The sequence below is a fragment of the Bos indicus x Bos taurus genome, chromosome 12, assembly GCF_003369695.1.
Source record: "Bos indicus x Bos taurus breed Angus x Brahman F1 hybrid chromosome 12, Bos_hybrid_MaternalHap_v2.0, whole genome shotgun sequence".
NCBI lineage: Eukaryota > Metazoa > Chordata > Mammalia > Artiodactyla > Bovidae > Bos > Bos indicus x Bos taurus.
In genome coordinates this window covers 73,582,710-73,603,563 of record NC_040087.1, presented here as the reverse complement: position 1 = coordinate 73,603,563, position 20,854 = coordinate 73,582,710, and the positions used below count along the sequence as shown (strand labels likewise).

The 20,854-nt window shown below is 38.6% G+C and overlaps 1 protein-coding gene across 1 annotated transcript in view; it reads right to left on the bottom strand.

The window, feature by feature from the left end:
* HS6ST3 (heparan sulfate 6-O-sulfotransferase 3) overlaps nucleotides 1-20,854 on the bottom strand; it is a 720,806-nt gene that overhangs the window by 84,245 nt on the left and 615,707 nt on the right. The gene's annotated exons all lie outside the window — the stretch shown is intronic.

The following is a 20,854-nucleotide window of genomic DNA, read 5'->3' as shown; positions in this document are numbered from 1 at the left end:
TTCACCATCTCCTGGTGTTTGCTCAGATTCATGTCCATTGAGTCTGTGATGCTATCTAATCATCTCATCCTCTGCTGCCCTCTTTCTGCAAAGAACATTATTTCCAAATAAAGTCATAGTGGTAGGTTCCAATGGATATCTTATGAGAAGGGGCATCATTCAACCCATGACAGTAGGTATATCCACATAAACTGTATTTTAAACACTATTTACAAATCTGAGAAAATATTCATATATGTGATGAGGGGAAAATAGTTGTATTATTTCCTTAATACAAACACACAAAGATAGATGTCTGAAAGAGATATGGGCTAGATTATGATTCTCTCTGGGTGGAAGAAAACAGGAAATTTTAATTTTGCATTTTTCTATGTTGTTTGAAAAGGTGTTTCAATGAACATATAATTTTTTATAAACAAAAAATGATGCTCTTTTCACTTTGGAACTAAAATGCTATTGACATGTTTCTTTTTTATAGTTTAAAAGCTTCACCAACATTTCAACTTAGGCTGACAGAATCATAAAGGAAGCTGATGATATTTCACAGTATGCTATGTCATGCCTAGTGTCTTGCCTGTTGGGCAAAGTGTCCAGTCTTTCTTGAATTTCTTCATGGTTAATTGCTTTTTCTCAACAGCAGGCACATGGGTCAGACTCAGATCTGAGATCAAGGCCAGAGGACAATTCTTCTTTTAAAAAGAGCTTCTTTCTGTCTTTCTTTCTTTTTTTTCTTTTGGTCAAAGACATACAAAGCATTTTGAAAGCATTATTTCATTAACAATAACACTCCTGTTGATATAATGAAAGAATTGCAGGGAGGAGGTATGTGGCAGGTACATTTATCTTTACTTCACTGTCAAAGACAGGCGTGTTGAAGATGGGATATGGCTTCCTAGTGATGAAGGGGAGGTCAAGGACTGGACCCAAGGTCAAGGTACCAATTCCTGTACAGGCTGCAGCTGTAGGATATTGCGTCTCTTATAATCCCTGGTTTTTTCCTGGGGTTGTACAGGACTAGACAGCATGTACAGAAGCAATTTCAAAAGATGGTAGTTTTAGTTATGCCATGTAACTGTCGCTGTTATTAATATTTTTTATCAACTGCCTGTCTTGTAATGCTTGTTAACTTGGTGCAGGTCTCTTCAATGATGTTGTTGTTGTAATCCCATGGAATGTAGCCCACCAGGCTCCTCTGTCCATGAGATTTTCCAGGCAAAAATACTGGAGTAGGTTGCCATTTCCTTCTCCAAGGGATTTTCCCAATCCAGGGATCATGTCTGCAGGAGACCCAATGTCTCCTGCATTGGCAGGTGGATTCTTTGCCACTGAGCCACCAGGTAAGCAATGGTACTAGAGTAATTTAAATATGTAAATGAGGGAATTTGGAACACATGATTACTATGTCTTCCAGTTGTTATAGGCAAAACACTTGTGGGAGATTTCCACTGTTATTAAGGACTCTTTACACAAAATAATTTCTTCTTCAATTTAATTATAGCATAATAGAGTGAGAGCCAAGAATTTTAAGCTTGATTTGTTCTTAGGCCCATGGCGTAGGGTAATTGATAAATTCATTTATTTATTAACTCTGGATTATGATACTGAGGGATATTTTGAATTAAATGATAAATGCAGCAGAATAAAGCTGAGGAGAGCATAGAGGTTAACTCATGAAAAATAAAATTAGAAATTAATTAACTAGAAAATTAAGAGACTATGCTGCTGCTGCTAAGTCGCTTCAGTCGTGTCCGACTCTGTGTGACCCCATAGACGGCAGCCCACCAGGCTCCTCTGTCCCTGGGATTCTCCAGGTGAGAGACTATAGAGCTGAGTAAATAAAAGTGTGAAATATATGAAGTTTTGACCAATCTGATAAAAAGAGAAATATAAATAATATTAGAAAAGTGGTATTTCTGCAGACACACAAGATGATTCTAAAAATTATCTGGGGGACTTCCCTGGCAGTCCAGTGGTTAAGGTTTTGCCTTCTAACCCAGGGGGTTTAGGTTCAATCCCTGGTCAAGGAGCTAAGATTCCACATGCCTTGTAGTCAAAAAATAAAACATAAAATAGAAGCAGTATGGTTAGAAATTCAATAAGGACTTGAAAAATGGTCCAAATCAAAAATAAATAATTAATTAAAAATGAAAAGTTATGTGAGTGTACTAAGTACAGTTGAAAATATCCATGAGAGGGGCAATTTTTAATGAACATATAAGTTACCAAAGTTGACCAAAAAAATTTAAAATGCTTCAATGGATAGATGACCATAGATGAAATTAAAATTTACTTAAATCTCTATAGCTAAAGTACAACCCAGATTATTTTACAAGGGAATATCAAAAAAGAAAACAGTGATAATGAAGAATAACTGTCTTATTCAAACAATGCCAGAACTTAGAAAAAGATTGAAAGTTTCATGCTCATTCTACAATGTTCATATAATATTGACCCAAAACTGGACAAGGAGAGCGCAAATACATATATACACACACCTAAAGTTAATATCATTATAAATGATCTAAATGCAAGAATCTCCAATAAAATATTAACAAATCCAGAGGCATATTAGAAAATTAATGAACACATGCATTTATACATATTATTTGTATGTGTGTGTAGTTATATATAGTTACATATATATTAATAACAAGACATTAGATTATATATATTGTGTTTTTTCACTTAAAATCTTGTTAAAAAATCTTGATTTCTTATCTTCAACAAGGTTACTTTGTCAGTTGCATAGTATTCCATTGCAATCACCATGTTAAGGCAAAATAAGGAAATAATTTACTCATATTAATCACAGAGCCTATTTGCAGTGATATTAGGCAAAAAACAAACATCTGACAGTTACACATTCTATGCTAGTTTCAGTAACTCACCAAGTAACTATGAAATCAACTGTTAGTTTTCTATTTTAGTGAGAAAAACATGGCAGAAAGAGAAGGTGGACAATGAGAGGTAATTCTAAAGCTCTGGTGAACTGAAAGTAGTTCTATGTCTGGGCTATCTATTGCCTAAACTAAAGGGCAATGAGGGAGCCAGGGGTAGGAGAGACCAGGAATTTGAGGGAGAATACCAAGGGCTTTTCTGGTGGCTTAGACAGTAAAGAATCTGCCGGCAGTGCAGGAGACCTGGGTTCAATCCCTGGGTTGGGAAGACCCCCGGGAGGAGGAAATGGCAACCCACTCCAGTGTTCTTGCCTGGAGAATTCCATGGACAGAGGAGTCTGGTAGGCTGCAGGCTATGGATTCGCAGAGTCAGACACAGCTGAGTGACTGATACACACACCAAGTGCCAACTCAAATGAAGACAATTTGAAAACAGCAAGAACTTACACTGTTGTGGAGCACCTAATTTCAGAGTCTCTACCAGTCTCTCTACAAAGGGAAGAAAAATGCATGATTATTATTCTTCACAGACATTTTTGAGGTTCTACTATAAACCAGGCAGAGAAATTGGCAAGATACAGTCACTTAATGAAGCTTGAAAGTGTCCACTGTAATGGATGAGATCAGGTAAAAACATTTATGAAAAGAAGTTGTCCATGGAGAGAACGTAAGGATCGCATGTGAGACCCTTTCAAGCTAGCTTAGCTATGATATAGCTGAATAAATAGGGCAGCAGGAGTTACATTGATCGATTCTACATTTGGATTAGTTGTGATTAATTAATTCACCAGAACCCAAAGCTTCTCCTCCATATAAATTAAGAACTTTTAATTTTGGCTGGTGTTGTTCCTTTCCAACTGTATTAAAAGGTTTTGTCCCAATGACTTCCATTTTTCTAGGATCTCAAACTCCCAGATCACTGGGGAACATGGCCTTGGTCCAAGCAAGCATTGGATCTCTGTTTCTCCATCCACAGTGACTGGTCCAAGAAAGGATCTAAGCATGGCTTCAGGAAACCTTGTCCTGGAAGTTGTACATGGGCTTTGTAAGACACAGTTCTCTTTATACTTCTTTGCTCAACAAGGAAGCTGGAAATCTGGGGATATCCATAACCATCTTTCATGCCAGATGGAAAGCTCTTGTTTGCAACACAGAGGATGAAGTAAACATAAGAATGAAAGAGACAAACTGAGAGATAGATCAAGAAAAATGACCTACACGTATGAGGTGAGATTCTCCTCCAGCCTTCCATGAATGAATTTGTTTTTTACATTAGTTAAAAATTTTGACACTTACAATCAAATGCCTCCTGAATATATCTTCCTAATATCTACCCTGCTCCTAAGAGACTTTCATATGTGAATGATTCATGCGATGCCCTAGCACCACCATTTTTTGAGTATACTGTCTCCATGACCCTAAATCTCAATCTACTTCAAACACCATTGGACCCTTGTCATTACTCAAAACTGCCACACTATGAAGGGCTGCTGCTGCTGCTGCTAAGTCATGTCAGTCGTGTCCGACTCTGTGGGACCCCATAGACAGCAGCCCACCAGGCTCCCCTGTCCCTGGGATTCTCCAGGCAAGAACACTGGAGTGGGTTGCCATTTCCTCCTCCAACACGTGAAAGTGAAAAGTGAAATTGAAGTCGCTCAGTCATGTCCGACTCTTAGCGACCCCATGAACTGCAGCCTACCAGGCTCCTCCGTCCATGGGATTTTCCAGGTGAGAGTACTGGAGTGGGGTGCCATTGCCTTCTCCTGCTATCCTCTAATAATTAGAGAGATACACATATTCATTAGTAGCTGGATTATGAAAAATCAACAGTGACAGATTGCTTAATATAATTAGGTGTTATAAAGTTTTTAAAAAGATTCTTTCCTCTTTGGGGTAGTAATACGGAAAAAAAGTTCAAGGGTTCTGTATAATTTCTAGCTAAGCATATGGCACTTAAAAGAATAGATTGTGTAAATGATTTTCACAGCCCCTATTTTAAAACACAAGATATTCTTATATATTGATTGGTCTTTAACCAAAATAGACAAAAAGGGAAAACCGTATTATTCCAATCTTGCTGAAAGCTAAGTGTAATTGATCTTTTTTTTTTCCCCTTTTATATTTCTTTCAGTCTTATGCTGCATTTTTAGGAAGCATATAGAGTTAATTGAATGTGATGAGCGACTGAGGTGTTTTGAGATAGCACTGGGATAATAGAGAGGTAAGGAGCTGGGCCATAGTTAATCATAACAACATCCCACTTAAAAGCTGGAATGCATCAGCAGTCTGTTGTTGCCATCTTGATTTTGCTTAGCCCTTCTGGATGGAGTATCAGGGAGATTTTCCAATGCAGTATCAGGACAGATGGTAGGGAGGTTGGGGAAAAAAATAGTCTTGCAGTGTAATAGGAGTCAAAGCAAAGCTTTTTGAAAAATATTATTATAACTCCTTGACAAACAACTGACATCAAACCAAAAACATCCATTAGTACCATGGCACAAATCAATGGCACAAGAACCTTTCACTCTTCAGCCATGTTCACTCGTTGTCTAGCTGTTTACTTTTTATCAATGAAGTTACACCTTGCAGGACTATTGGTATGAATCTCTTACAGATGAGTTTCCCAAATCATTTTAAAAATCATGATATAATACCATTAATTAGATTGCAGTTTCAGGGGAAATCTTGACCTGAAAAGAATTTTCAAAATTACATTTAATTACAGTGTTTAAATTTTATATCTTTAATAAAAAATATCATATTCATGAATCAAACATTAATGTTAATGACTCATAATTTCCTATGAGATCAATATAGAAGCTCATATCACATTATTCTTGTGATGCAAAAAAGGTGGAAGTCCACTATTCCATAGGAAGTGATCAGTTTTATTTATTTTACCCGAAGCATTGGAAGTGACTACTTTAAGGAGTCACCTCTATATAGTTCGGAGAAGGCAATGGCACCCCAACTCCAGTACTCTTGCCTGGAAAATCCCATGGACGGAGGAGCCTCTATATAGTTACTACACTCTATCTTTCTCACATCTATCTTTCACTTACTAACATTTTATTTTTTGATTTTTAGAATGTGAGAGGAACCAAGATAATTATAATTCTATGTACTTGCAAAAAGAGCCCAGTGGGGAAAAAAAGTAGAATTTTGAGGTCAAGGGTTTTAACCCAATGCTACGACGTACTAAGTTTTTGACCTTAGACAGTTTACTTAACCTTTTAAACCTTCAACTCCTCAATGCAAAATTGGAGTGATATCAAATAATGTTAAATATTATTAAGAAGATTAGATACGTAATTGTATAAAAGTGCCTGGATTAGTCCCCTTACTGTCCCTCAGTCTCAGCAAGAAAGTCTACTATCTCTTTAAAGAGAGAGTAAGGGACTGGATAATTTTCAAGTGGAGTTTCTCGCCTCTTCAATGAGTCTAATGCATTGCTTGGGTCTAGTCCTAATACCAGAGGACTGACTCCCTACATTTTTCTACAGCTAACAATTTATGGCTGTGAAGAAAGCCAATTCAGCCAGAAATTGCTGCTCAGTGCACTGCTTGGGCTCTGTCTTTCTGCAGGAGTGGCAAAGGCTGAAGGACCAAGGCCAGAGGAGTAGAAGCAGAATTTCAGGAGAAGTTTGCTTCTGCACTGGGCCAGCTGCCAGGTGGCTGCAAGAGCCAAAGAAGAATGGTCCAAGGGTGTGCATGCAATGACCTCAAGTGGGGTTAAGCCAGAGGCCTAACTAATTGAATGCACTGAAATTGGTTCTGAGAGATTAAATATTAACACTAACTGTAATTGGCTTCCCTCGTAGCTCAGTCCGTAAAGAATCCGCCTGCTCTGCAGGAGACCTGGGTTCAATCCTGAGTTGGGAAGATTCCTTCGAGAAGAAAATGGCAAACCCATTCCGGTATTCTTGCTTGGAGAGTCCCATGGACAGAGGAGCCCGGCAGGCTACAGTCCCTGGGGCCGCAAGAGTCAGACATGACTTAGTGACCAAATCACCACCACCACCACCAACTGTAATTGACCAACACAGGCAACTCTTTGTTCTCCATGAGGAGGTGGCCTTGACCTCTGCTTCTGAGCCGAAGTCAGTTCACTGAAGGAACGAAGATGACTTGTGCCTTGCCAAAACATAGCTGTCTCCAGTCCTGCTCTGACACTCAGCTCCTAGAGAGATTTGACTTATTTTTTTTGAAAGGGTTAGAGTCATGTATATTTTGTGAGATGAGGTCTTCACTTTTACTACTTGGTTGGTCACTGCCTTAAATCCTAGCCCCTTGGTCACTACCACTCTTTAGGACTTTATTTGTTCTGTGTTTGCCTTTTGATCGCCTCCTACTGTCTCTAGAGGTAGGAATGCAGGTTCAGTTACAATAATCGAGGACATAATGCTTGAGCTGGAAAGTGCATTAGAAAATATTTATGTAAACTTCCTCATTTTTACAAAGGTTGGCGGTGGCAGGTGACTTGCAGGGATCATATGACAAATAGTAGAGACAGGAGTAGAACTCAAGATGTCTCGAGTTCTCTTTTGTTCTTATGACACAACACATTTGCTCTTGGATACAAATCATATAACCTGCTGGACACTTAGTAGGGCTTCAACTATAGGTGTTGGATAAGTCACTGTTTTATAAGTAATTGCTATGTACGACATCTGATCAGTAACTAGATTCCTCCGTGAAGCTGATGTAAAGTAGAAAATCTGATTTATGTGTCACCATTTTCTCCCTGTTTCTTTAGATGTGAGAATTGTAAAACATAGCACAAGTGGAAAGAGCTTAAGTGAAATGCATTGGCAAATGCTTGGGCAACAGCTTTGGTTTGGATGGGCAAATACGGTCTTGTTTTCCCCTGTCGTCTTGGCTACCTTGCTGCCTCAGAAAACTCTGCTCTCTGGCCTACAGTGCATTTGCTTATGCAAAGTTGATATTAAAAATCTGGTTCATCAAAAGAGGAAAAAAGATGACTGTCACAAGGGTAAGACTTTTTAGAACTGAAGACAAGCTGCTCCTTTCCAACTGAAAATGTCAAACACTTATTCATACAGTTCTTACCAGACTTGATTTATATGAGCAACTGCCAATCCTCAACCTCCCCCTCATGCAAGTGCAAATGGGAAGCCTGTTCATTCAGCCATTAATATCACGTTAGTTTTGTTTGATACGCTGAATAGAAAATCATTTCTTCCCTCCATGTGGGAGTTATTGATTTACCCCGTCATTCACTTTAAAACTCTCCTAGCTCCTAAATACGTATGGTATTCACCTGCAGTGTTGTTAAAAAAAAAAAAAAAATAGGATTATTTTCTTTATGGTTTTCTAGAAGTTTGACTTAAAGAGATAAACATTGCTTATGACCTGACTTGTAATTTGAATTCACATTCTCCAAGCCCAGTGAAAATTACACCCTTTACAGAAAGAGAAAAAAATCAAAATAAGATAAAATTTCACTTATATCATGCTTCCCAGCAAAAATATGGCTTATACACTAAAACCTATGCATTTTTCTTAAGGACGCACATATATTAAGTTTTTTTACTTCTTGTATTTCTTAGATGAGCTATGACTTTTATAGAAATATTCTTTAAATGAGCACTCCCAGATAGTGACAGAATTAACAAGAAAAATGACATGAACACAACTGGGATAGATGAAAACAAGGTTTTCAGTGAAAATGAAAAATAAAAGGAATAAAAAGGAGGAAGCTTGGCCCTACAGAATGAGTCACTTATTTCAGAAAGAGAAGAGGGAATCAGAAAGCATGATTTATAGTACCACGGTCTAATAAATCATAGCCAGGAAAAAGAGTTGTAAAGCACAAAACATTTCTTGTGATATGCCTCTTCAAGCACCAGATTGATAAATCTTCAAAAATTAGTCCCTACCCGCAAATGTATATTACAACTGAGAACTCCCTTGAAATCTCCTGATTCACAACACCCTCATTGTCAAACTAACAAAGACAGGACCACATGCTGCGTTTTGGTTTTATTTCATACAACACAAGGACTAAGAGCTCTAGAAAGACTATAAAGAAACAAGCCCCCGTTTCCCCACTTCAAAAAGAATAGAAAGATCAGCTATTCACTGAGCAGGATTTCCACTGTCATTACAGGATTTCGCTCACAGTATGTAGCACTCCTTCAAGAGAAGAATAGAGGGTGCTTAATGGCCACGTTCTCCAGGGAAGGCTGGGTCATCACAGAAGCTCTCCCTCCCAGTACAAATGTTCGATCCAAAGACTGCCAAAGAGGCCAGTCAGTATCAGAGTCACCCGAGTGACTGTTCGATCTTCTCTTGATATTTTTAAAGCATGAATTTTGAGTCTCTCCGCTTTTTTCAAACTCACTTTTTCCACAGTAAATGCCTTTCTTTTGAGACTCGCCTGATGAATCACTCAGAACAAAGAATGACTTGAGACACGGCATAACTTAACCACTGGTTGGATCCTAAGGAAATGAATCACCTCCTGCAGGATTAATGAAATCAGACCTGATCGTCTGAGGTTGTCAGTGAAGTATGGGAAGGATTGGAGGTCTCTTCTGAGGTCTCACACTCATTTCCTCACCCCCAGGAAGAAATGTATTACCACTTAAAAAACCAGCCCCTTTGTCTCTAAGTCTTGAAGAATAATGAAAAGTTGAAAGGGGACCTACATGTTTCTCAAGGAGATTCCTCTCCACCCCAACCCTGGCAATCTGAACTGGGTTTTATCAAAGAAGCTGCCGGTCCCCAGCATTCCCTCCATTAGCGAAACAGGATACCAGTTCCTCCTGAAATCAGTTTCATATAGAATGTATCTTCTCCATCTAGAGCATTGTAACAGGAAAATGAACATTGGCAGACACGGGAATGTAATTCTAGTTTATGAACATAAACTTAGATATTGGTGTTTTCTAGGAAAAAAAATAACAACTTCAGAATTGAAACCAAGCCTGAATATTCAGCTTGGACCTGAATATCCAGCTTGGACCTGAATATCAAGGACCTGAAATTGTGGTATTTAATTATGTATTATTGTTCCTTTAGGATGTCTAGGATCTGGAAACCTTAAAGCTATAAAATATGGCTGCAGTGGCCTCAAACATTTATTGTTAACAGCCAGGTATATCTTTCTCTTTTCACTGTCAGTCTTTCTTTCCCCTTATGTTCTCTCTGCATCATTTTATGTGTCACTGATAAACAGAATATTGTGAATTTCAGTTTTTTTTTAATTCAAACTAATCTCTCTGCATTTTAAACTAAAGAGTTTGTTCCTCTTATATGAAGTGAGATCACTGATATCTTCAGAATGATTTCTAATCATCTTACTTTATTGTTCCCATTTGTACTGGTTTTATCTAGGTTTATTTTATTCTCTTTTCCAACATATTTTTGAAACAAATTTTCAAATTCCACTCCTCTGCCTTCTGCCACTGGCTAGGATGTGACATACTCTATTTCTATTCTTTAGTGGCCACTTACACTAACTAGGATTCATTCAGAGTAAGTGAAGCCCTTTGTAGTTTTTCATATCATCATAACTACTGGCTTCATACCCCCTCTCTCAGCAGGATGCTGGTGTAACTTCAAAGCTGACACAACCCAACCTTGCTTACAGAGACATGGTATATTCTGTTAAACTTGTGAAACTACAGAATCACATGAAGACAGAGCAGCACAGGAGAAAAGCAAGTATATCCATCACGCTCCCATGCTTAGTCTGGGCTGAATTCATTCATCCACTCAGCCATGTATTCAAAGAGCAGATTTTTTGTTGCATGCCCTCATACTCTTGGTATACTACTTGATAATAAAATCAAATGGCTTTATATATAAAGAGTTTGTCTTCACTGACTATAGTGTGCATTTCAAAGGAACAAAGACATGGTTTTCAATTTATTTTCCATCCTTTCATTCAGTGGTTCTCAAACCTCAGTGAGCAGCAGAATCACAGGGGGATATTTGACAGTCATGAGGGAGACCTGGGGATCTGCATTTTAAACAAGTACTTTATCAGACGGAGATGAAGCACAATCACATGGTCTGCCCAGTCAATTCTGCACTTGGTGGTGATGTCTTAAGTGTCTGCCACAGTGAGGTAGACCGTTGCACTAGAATGGGAGGAGCAGGGTGGAAACATTTGTATAAACCAGTAATTCAGATATTAATTGACAAGGTCTTGATAGTGTGCTGTACAGAATAAAACTTAATCAGAAGTAGCAATAATCATGGTTACATTTTATCTTTATATTAGTCTGACCCATTTCATTCTCTAAAGCTGTACCAAGAACTTGACTCATTCAAAATCATCTCTGGCTGAGAAGCTCTCAAAATAGATGAGGCTGATTAAGACAGCAAAGGAATCTTTGGGATTGCAAACATGTTGTCCAGTGGCCAGAAAAAATTGACTTTAAGAGAATTTCAAGATTTTAATAATGCCACACAATGTCAAATGGCAGCCAATTATACACTGTTCTAAAAGAAGACATATTTCTGGAGGTAGTCAATTGTCTTCCAGACCGAAAGTTAATGTGAGAAATAATCAAGAATGGAGTTTTTCTCTTTGTTAGTTTGTATTTCAGTGGAAGTGGGAACGCTTAATGTCAACAAGGTGCCTTTGCTCTGTTGCTGTTGTTCAGTCGTCCAGTCATGTCAGACCCTTTGCGATCCCACGGACTGCAGCACACCAGGCTGCTCTGTCCCTCACCATCTCCTGAAGTTTGCCCAAGTTCATGTTCATTGCATTGGTGATGTCATCCAGTCATCTCATCCTCTGCTGCTCACTTCTTCTGCCCTCAACCTTTCCCAGCATCAGCGACTTTTGCAATAAGTCATCTGTGTGGATCAGATGACCAAAATACTGGAGCGTCAGCTTCAGTATCAGTCCTTCCAGTGAATACTCAGGGTTGATATCCCTTAAGATTGACTGGTCTGTTTTCCTTGCTATCCAAAGGACTTTCAGGAGTCTTCTCTAGCACCAAAGTTCAAAGGCATCAGTTCTTTGGCATTCTGCCTTCTTTAAAGTCCAGTTGTCACAATCGTACATGACCACTGGGAAGACCATAGCTTTGACTATATGGGCCTTTGTCGGCAGAGTGATGTCTCTGCTTTTCAACACACTGTCTAGGTTTGTAATTGTTTTCCTGCCAAGAAGCAATTGTCTTCTGATCTCATGACTGCAGTCACCATCTGCAGTGATTTTGGAGCCTAAGAAGAGGAAATCTGTCACTACTTCCACCGTTTGCGCTTCTATCTGCCATGCATTAATGGGGTTGGATGTCATGATCTTAATTTTTATTAATATTTAGTCTTAAGCTGGCAGTTTCACTCTCCTCCTTAACCCTCATCAAGAGGCTGTTTAGTTCCTCTTTACTTTCTGCCGTTAGAGTGGTATCATCTGCATATCTGAAGTTGTTGATGTTTCTCCTGCCTATCTTGATTCAGTTGTTCAGTCATGTCCCACTCTTTGCAACACCATGGACTGCAGCATGTCAGGCTACCTTGTCCATCATCAACTCCTGGAGCTTGCTAAAACTCATGATCATTGAGTCGGTGATGCCATCTAACCATCTCATCCTCTGTCGTCCCTTTCTCCTCTTGCCTTCAGGCTTTCCCAGCTTCAGGGTCTTTTCCAATGAGTCAGTTCTTTGCATCAGGTGGGCAAAGTATTGGAGTTTCAGCTTCAGCATCAGTCCTTCCAATGAACTGATTTCCTTTAGGCTCAGTTGTGTTCAGTCACTGAAGTTGTGTCTGACTCTTTGTGACCCCATGGACTGTAACTTGACATTTTCCTCTGTTCAAGGGATTATCCAGGGAAGAATCCTGATCTCCTTGCAGTTCAAGGGACTCTCAAGAGTCTTCTCCAATACCACAGTTCCAAAGCATCAATTCATTGACACTCAGCTTTCTTTATTGTCCAACTCTCACATCCATACATGACTACTGAAAAAACCATAGCTTTGACTAGATGGACCTTTGTCAGCAAAGTAATGTCTCTGCTTTTTAATATGCTGTCTAGGTTGGTCATAACTTTTCTTCCAAGGAGTAAGTGTCTTTTAATTTCATGGCTGCAGTCACCATCTGCAGTGATTTTGGAGCCCAAGAAAATAAAGCCTCTCACTGTTTCCCCATCTATTTGCCATGAAGTGGTGGGACCGGATGCCATAATCTTCATTTTTTGAATGTTGAGTTTTAAACCAGTATTTCCACTCTCCTCTTTCACATTCATCAAGAGGCTCTTCAGTTCCTCTTTGCTTTCTGCCATTAGGATGGTGTCATCTGTGTGTCTGAGGTTATTGATATTTCTCCCAGCAGTCTTGATTCCAGTTTGTGCTTCATCCAGCTAGGGATTTTGCATGATGTACTCTGCATGTAAGTTAAATAACTAGGGTGACAATATATAGCCTTGACGTACTGCTTTCCCAATTTGGAACCAGTCTTTTGTTCCATGTCCGGTTCTAACTGTTGCTTCTTGACCTGCATACAGAGTTCTCATCTCTTTAAGAATTTTTCACCATTTGCCTTTGCTTCACAACATCATAACCTATACTTCTAACTCTTCACAATTATGTACCAGCTGGTATATAGCAATTATTTAATCAAGTATTGTTTCTGCTCCAGTCTTGTTGCCAGAGACACTGGGTGAATCCATTTTGCAAGCAGCTATCCCTCTGCCAGCCAAAGGTTGGCCTTTGCTTTCCTTTTAGAAGGGAAGAAGAAATCATTTTGCTATGGTTCCAGAGCTAATTTGACTCTGATCTCAAGAGCCCTGGCCATCTGGACATTACATTTCTGTAAATTCTCTTTAAAAAGTGGGTCAAAGGAATAAGAAAGAAGGAACTAGTGATGGAGAAAATCACCGCCATTCCTCCTTACTGACTTCTATTAAAATACCATATGACTAGCAGCGACGTCCAGAGCAAAAAGAATAATGAGTGACTCCAAACAGGTAAAGAATATTTCACACTCTTGGCTCAAAATCTGATACTCCATCCCAACTTGCAGGTGAGAGTAGAGCCTTTATTTAATATTTTAAAATTGTTTGCAAATGGTCTAATTTGATTGTTTTAAATACATAACATGGCATAAAATTCAAAGTTTGAAACTACATGGATTGTCCATTTGTTCCCCAGAAACCCAGTTCTAACCCACAGAGAGGCCTTGCCATCATTCTCTTGGGTATCCTTCCAGAACTGTGCTATGCTCCGATAAAGAATTGATAACCCTTTCATCAATGTGTCAGGTATTGAGTATGGCGCATGTATCAATGAACAAAAGAGTCAATATTCCTTGCATTCAAGGAGTATATATTCTAGGCAATCAAATACAATAAATGTGATAACTCTGTAGCCTATTAGAATATAATCATTCTATGGAGAAAATTCAAACAGGGAATGGGGGAAGTAAGTCTTGGGAAGATGTAGAAATGGGTGGCAAAATTTAAGAGTGGCCAGAATTAAGGCTTACAAACAAAGTGATACTTTAACAGACTAGAAAGAGGGCAAATAGAGAGTTCTGTGGACATGAAGGAAGAGTATCCAGGAAGAGTCTGAGAGTAAAGGATGGGAAACAAGGGCAAGATACACAGTGGACCGAGTTGGGCTGAGCTGTGTTACTATAACAAACTTGGCTTTGATTATGAGGGCCAAAGCTATGGTTTTTCCAGTAGTCATGTAACGATGTGAGAGTTGGACCATAAACAAGGTTGAGCACTGAAGAACTGATGCTTTTGAACTGTGGTGCTGGAGAAGACTCTTGAGGATCCCTTGGACTGCAAAGAGGTCAGTCAATCCTAAAGAAAATCAACCCTAAATATTCATTGAAAGGACTGATGCTGAAGCTCCAATACTTTGGCCAGCTGATGTGAAGAGCCTATTCATTGGAATAAACCTGGATGCTGGGAAAGACTGAGGGCAGGAGGAGAAGGAGGTGACAGAGGATAAGATAGTTGGATAGGATCACTGACTCAGTGGAGTCAGTGCAAACTTGAGTTTGAGCAAACTCTGGGAGATAGTGAAGGATAGGGAAGACTGTTTTGCTGCAGTCCATAGGATCACAAAGAGCTGGACATGACTGAGGAACTCAACAACAGCAATGACATGATCTGACTTACATTTGAGCAGGATATCCTGGATGCTCTGTTAAGAAGAGCCTGAAGACTTGGGTGAGCACTAAGAAGGACATGGCAAGAATACAGTTAAAAGATGATGACCCGTGGCTTGGACCAGAAGGCAGCAATGGTGGCAGTAAGCAGAGGTCAGATTCTGGATAGATTTTTTGAAGACAGAATTAACAAGAATAGACTATGAGTTCAAAGTGGGCTTAGAAACGAAGTCAAGTATTGAGAGCGCCTCTAGGGATTTTAGCCGAAACCACTGAGAGAAGTGTCATTACTGAAATAGGAAACCCGAAGAAGCTTTGAGGGGAAAAGGAGAAGTTCAGTCTCAGCTATCCTAAGCCCAAGATGCTCATTAGACAGCAAATTGGAGATGCTAAGCAAACAGTTGGATATATGAATATGAAATCACAGACCAGATCTGAGCTGGAGATACAAATTAGACACTTATAGGCAAATCGAGGGTGTTCAAAGCTGTGAGTTCAGAAGAGACTCTGACAGAAGTGACTGTAGGGAAGAAAGGAGTAGGGTGGAGCCCTGGGATGCTGCCATCGTTACTAGTGAAAACGATGAGGAAAAACCCAGCAGACTGGCAAGGAGCAGCAAGAGAGAGGAGGAAAGCAGTGTGAGATGTCCAAGAAGCCAAGGGAAGGAACATATTTCAAGAGGAGGCACGCCAATTGTACTTCATGCTGCTAAACGATTTATCAAGACCAAGGTCAATGGTAATATTGATGAGAAGCATTTTAGTGGGACCAAAATGAATTAGAATGGATTTAGGCCTTAGAAGCAGAAGAGAAACTTGAGAAATGTGCATAGATTAAGTCTCTTGAGGAGTTTTGCTGTAAAAGGAAGCCAAGAAGAGAGGTAAAAACTAGAGGGAGAAAATGTGATCAAAAGAAGATTTGCTTTTTTAATAGGAGAAACAAAAAGCTTGTCTGAATGCTGATGTTAATGATCTAATAATGAGGGGAAGTGTGTGTGTTTACACATATTCATTCTGTTGTACATACGATAATTACATACTAATCTGAATTTTTTTCCCCCACTTAATGACAGTACTCCATCAAGTTCAACTTTTCACTGGCCAGAAGACACACCATTATTATCTTACCGCTCTGAAAGAAAAAAATATTCTGCCACTTAAATATGACAGGCCATTATTTGAAAGACACATCCTGATTTCAGAAATGTTAAAATGTAAAAGAAAAAAAAGCATCTCTTGTATACAAAGACATATGATTTGCATCTTGGTGTTTTTCTCCATCTCAATTCAAAGAAATTGAATTATTTTCATGGAAGCCTGAAGAATATTCCATTTTATCAATGTACCTTAGCTTATTTAGCCACTTCTTTTTGGTGATGATTTATTTCTGTTCAATTCTTTGATGTTACAAAAATGCTGCAGTGAATACCCTAATATAAGCAATCATCTTTACCATGTGTAGGTAAATCCATAAGGGAAATTTCTGAAAGTGCAACTGTCATCTTAAGGATAATCCAAATGGCTGTTTATAAAGGTTTTACCAACCTTCAGCATCGTCTGAGCATGCCTTTGACCCACCACCAGTCAACATATGGTGCTGTCAAACATGTTAATCTTTGGCAATATGGTGTGGAAGGCAGAATAGTTGCCTCCCAAAGATGTCTACATACTAATCCACAGAACCTGTGACTATATTACCTTACATGGCAAAGGTGACTTTGTGATTAATTTAAGGATTTTAAAATGGGGAGATTATTTTGGAGTATTTGTGTGGGTCTCACGTAATCTCAGGGCTTCCCAGGTGGCTCTGTGGTAAAGAATCCACCTGCCGTGGATTTGATCCCTGGGTCGGGAAGATCTCCTGGAGAAAGAAATGGTAACCCACTCCAGTATTCTTGCCTGGAAAATCCTATGGACAGAGGAGACTGGCGGACTACAGTCCGTGGTGTCTCCAAAGAATCGGACATGACTTAGTGACTAACGATACCAACAACAACAACATATAATTACAGGGGTCCTTACAAGTGAAGGAAAGAAGCAAGGGAGTCAGAGCAAGTGTGTGCAGAGATGTCAGCAAAGCAGAGGCAAGTGATGTGATTCGTGACTTTGAAGATGAAGGGGCCACCAGACAAAATGAATTCCTCTAGAAAATAGATAGACAAGGAAACATGTTTTCCCCTAGAGATGAGAGCTTCATTAAAATTTCCTCCATTTTTCTATACTCTGAAAAGAACAGCATTGGTATTATTTAACATTTCAGTAGAAGTGTGCTTTGAAATAATCTGTGTTACAGAAGTTGGTCTGTATAAGTTTTCTAAATACTCTATTTTATTTACAAATTTACTCTCCTCATCTATATTATTTATTATGTTTGTATAGAGCTGAGCAAAATAGACTCCTATGACTCATTTTTTACAGCATTTGTTTATTTTCAATTTTTTTTATTTTGCTTCCTCTTTTTTCTCTAAGTCAGCTGATAATTTATCTTTTTTTCCTGTTACCTAGCTTTTAGATTTACTTATTGGTTCTGTAACTTTTCAATTTTCCCATTCATTAAGATCTGTTTTTATCATTCTCATTAGTCTTGTTTTTCTAAGTTATAAGTTTAAATTATTTTTCTTGTTCATTATTAAATTATTTAGTGCTATGACTTTCTCTGAGCATGACTTTAGAGATACACTTAGGTTCTGGCATGGCATGCTTTCATCAATCCTTCTAGATGTATTACAATTAAAGTTTTGATTTCCTTATGCCTCAAGGATTAAGGGAAAATTTTGAAATTTCCACATGACTTTTTTTTGTTTTTAAATAGTTATATTTTCAAATTTCTCCTTTTATTGCAACTGATCAAAAATGCTTTGATCCTATTTCAGCTTTGATGAACTTGCTGAAGTTTTATTTATGGCCAATATGTAATTTTTTTTTTTTTGGTAAAATTAAAGTAATTAAATTTCCTGGGCATCTAAAAGAAGTATTCTCTGTTCTCAGGTAGTAGGTCTAATATGTATATATATATATTCCATATGTATATATATGTGAAAGTGTTAGTCGCTCAGTCGTGTCTGACTCTTCTGACCCATGGACTATAGCCTGCCAGGCTCCTTTGTCCATGGGATTCTCCAGGGAAGGATACTGGAGTGGGTTGCCTTTCCCTTCTCCAGACAATCTTCCCAACCCAGAGATCAAACCTGGGTCTCCCGCATCGCAGGCAGATATTTTACCATCTGAGTCACCAGGGAAGCCCCTGTGTATATACATATACATATATATATTCCACGTATATACATCATCTTATAAACGGTTATCTAGGCTTTCTGTACTCTTAATGCCTTAGTTGTTTTTTGTTCATTTGTTTTACTGATGATTGTAGCTTAAAGTCTCCAATTCTGCTTTATATTTCCAGTGATTTTTATAATGATGTTGGTGTTGTATTATTTCATGACTGGGTAGTCACCTGGTTTGAGCTTCATTGTGGGCTGTACTCTATAGCCTTATAAAGTGCCATTCTCTATCTAGATTCTCCCCAGATTAAAATTAATCTGATATGAACACAGAAGTCAATGCTTTATTTTTGTTCACATCTGCCTGGGCTGTCCTTGTTTATCCTGTGACTTCCTCCCCTTGGGGGTCACTCAGACTCCTTTTCTATAGAATATAGGTGGGTTCTTTATTGCATTTCTGAGAGTCTCTGAGGTGAGTTTGACCAGTTTAAACTTAATTATATGATAGATATAATTATTTCATCATTTATTGCTTATACTTTTTTTAAAAAAAGTTACTCAAAATATGATAGGAGAGAGCACAGGTTCCATGTATTTATTCAATGCAGAGAACTTAGAAAGTCTGGAGAAAGGGATACACTTAAAGGCCAGAAATGGTCTTGGTTTTCTCTACTATTTGCTCTTCAGATACAAAGCAGTGTTCTGACCCAATATCCTTTCTATGTTTTGAACAAGTTTTCATACTTTGAGTTTAATATCCTTCCTCAATGTATGTCAATGCTTCTTTTATAGTGAATTCTTGTAATGAATAAGAATTATTTAATTAGCAATTAGTATCGATATAGAAGTATAGTATAGTATAATATAGTATAGAAGCCACTGGACTTCCAAGGTGGCTCAGTGATAATGAATCTGCCTGCAATTCAGGAGATGAAGGAGATACAGGTTTGATCCCTGAGTCAGGAAGACCTCTGGAGGAGCACACGGCAACCCACTCCCGTATTTTTGCTGGTGAATCCCGTGAACAGAGGAGCCTGGCAGCCTACGGTCCAGAGAGTTGCAAAGAGTCGGAAGACATGACTGAAGCAATTGAGCATGCACACACATAGGTAACACCTATAATAAGTTATCAACATGTTTCTGATTGCTTTTCAATGATTCCTTCCTTCCCATGGCCATGTCCTACCTCCAACACACAAAACACATAAGCTAACACATAAAAAAAAAAATCTCTTTTTTTTTTTAAAAATAAAAATGAATTTTCCTTTAGAGATTCTGTGTGCTCCTCTGCTTTTTGTTTTCCTTTTTTTGGAAGGTGATTTTCATCATGCATCATCCTGAGCTCTTAAAAAAAAATCATGCAGGTAAATAACACATTAGAACTTCTCAGCTAATGAAATGCATCCAGCTGAGCAGTCTACTGAGTTGTACAATCGAAAGCCTGATGATTTTACTTTCTTTATCAACTTAATATATTATCTTCCTAATTTGAGTGAGTATAAATGTCAAAATCCTGTATTCTAAATAGCCCTGCAGCATCTCAACCTTCAGCTTTTGGGGAGAATGCCAGAGTTTGTTCTCTAAGATACTTCTTAACTGCTAATGATTAGCACCTCAAAGCTTGAAGGCACTCACTACTCCTCATCAGAAGAAAATACCATTAGCAGAAGCTGCACTGGTGTGTGTGTGAATGAAGAAAAAGGAATTTCTCCAGACATCGCATCCTGAAGAGAGAATCAAATGCTGGGTGAGCTGTCACTTGCTCATTCTCTGTGTTAATGTTGCTGCAGGCATTGAACATTTTAGTTTTCCATTAGCAAATAATCTTATTAAAAAGATGGTCATGATAACACTGATTGATGGAGAGGAAGCATGCCCGGTTTAAAATACTCACAATTTATAATCAACTGCACTTTAACAATGTAAAAATGTCATTTAAAATGCTGTGTATATTTAATCTATTTCTGAGGGAGCAATTACATCTATATGAAATTCTAATGATTTGAATGTAATGTTCATCAAAAGATTCTCCATTTTTATTCCAGTCCCCTCCTCTTTAACAAATAGTTACTTTCATCTATAAGAACTGCATTCTTGAATACTCAGTGATTATTAAATGTCAGTGTCTGCGAATGAAGGTGGAAGCAATGTAGGAGCAATCATAGTTTCACCATTTCTCACTGCTGGATGGCTATGAGCAGTTTTAGAACACTGACTTAGAAGGGAAGTATATGATTAAGTTTGGAGAAAAGCTTTTTTCCCTTGCAGCAATAGTGCACAGTATTCCTTCATCCAGCAAATATTTTCAAGTGTTTCCCTGGTGGCTCAGACAGTAAAGAATCTGCCTGCAATGCAAGAGAACTGGGTTCGATCCTTGGGTCAGAAAGATCCCCTGGAGAAGGGAATGGCTAACCACTCCAGTATTCTTGCCTGAAGAATTCCATGGACAGAGGAGCCTGATGGGCTGCAGTCCATGGGGTCGCAAAGAGTCGGACATGACTGAGTGACTGACACTTTTACCTTCACTTTCCCTTGTATTAGGTAACATGTCAGACAGTGCCAGGTATGTGTTGAGTGACGGATTGGTCCCTCTCCTGTTCAAGCTTGTGGTCTGAGGGAAGTAGGTCAGATCATAAGG